Source organism: Prosopis cineraria, unplaced genomic scaffold (genome assembly GCF_029017545.1).
Source record: "Prosopis cineraria cultivar Desert tree isolate PC_DT_omini unplaced genomic scaffold, ASM2901754v1 PC8, whole genome shotgun sequence".
NCBI classification, from domain to species: domain Eukaryota; kingdom Viridiplantae; phylum Streptophyta; class Magnoliopsida; order Fabales; family Fabaceae; genus Prosopis; species Prosopis cineraria.
This window is the reverse complement of record NW_026555339.1, coordinates 15,205,956-15,206,288: the sequence shown is the minus strand read 5'-3', so window position 1 is coordinate 15,206,288 and position 333 is coordinate 15,205,956.

Genomic DNA, 333 nt, shown 5'->3' with positions numbered 1-333 from the left:
TTTTTTCATCAGCGCAGCTGGCATTTTCTTTTCTTTTCCAAGGCAAAAAATATTTTTTTTCAATTTTCAACTTAATTCCAAATCAAAATCTGGCCAAAACATAAATTTCAATTCACATCTCTTAAAGCAATATTTTCGTGAATAATGAAAGTAGTATTCTTCCCTTTTAAAAATTTAAATGCTCATCTTAAAAAAAAAGACTTTAAAATATATTCAAAATAATAAAATTTCACAGTATTGAATAGTGTTTATCTTTAAAAATATTTAATTATTTATTTAAAAAACTATGATCCATATTATGAAGGCAGAGTGTTGCTTGAATAGTATCGGTGA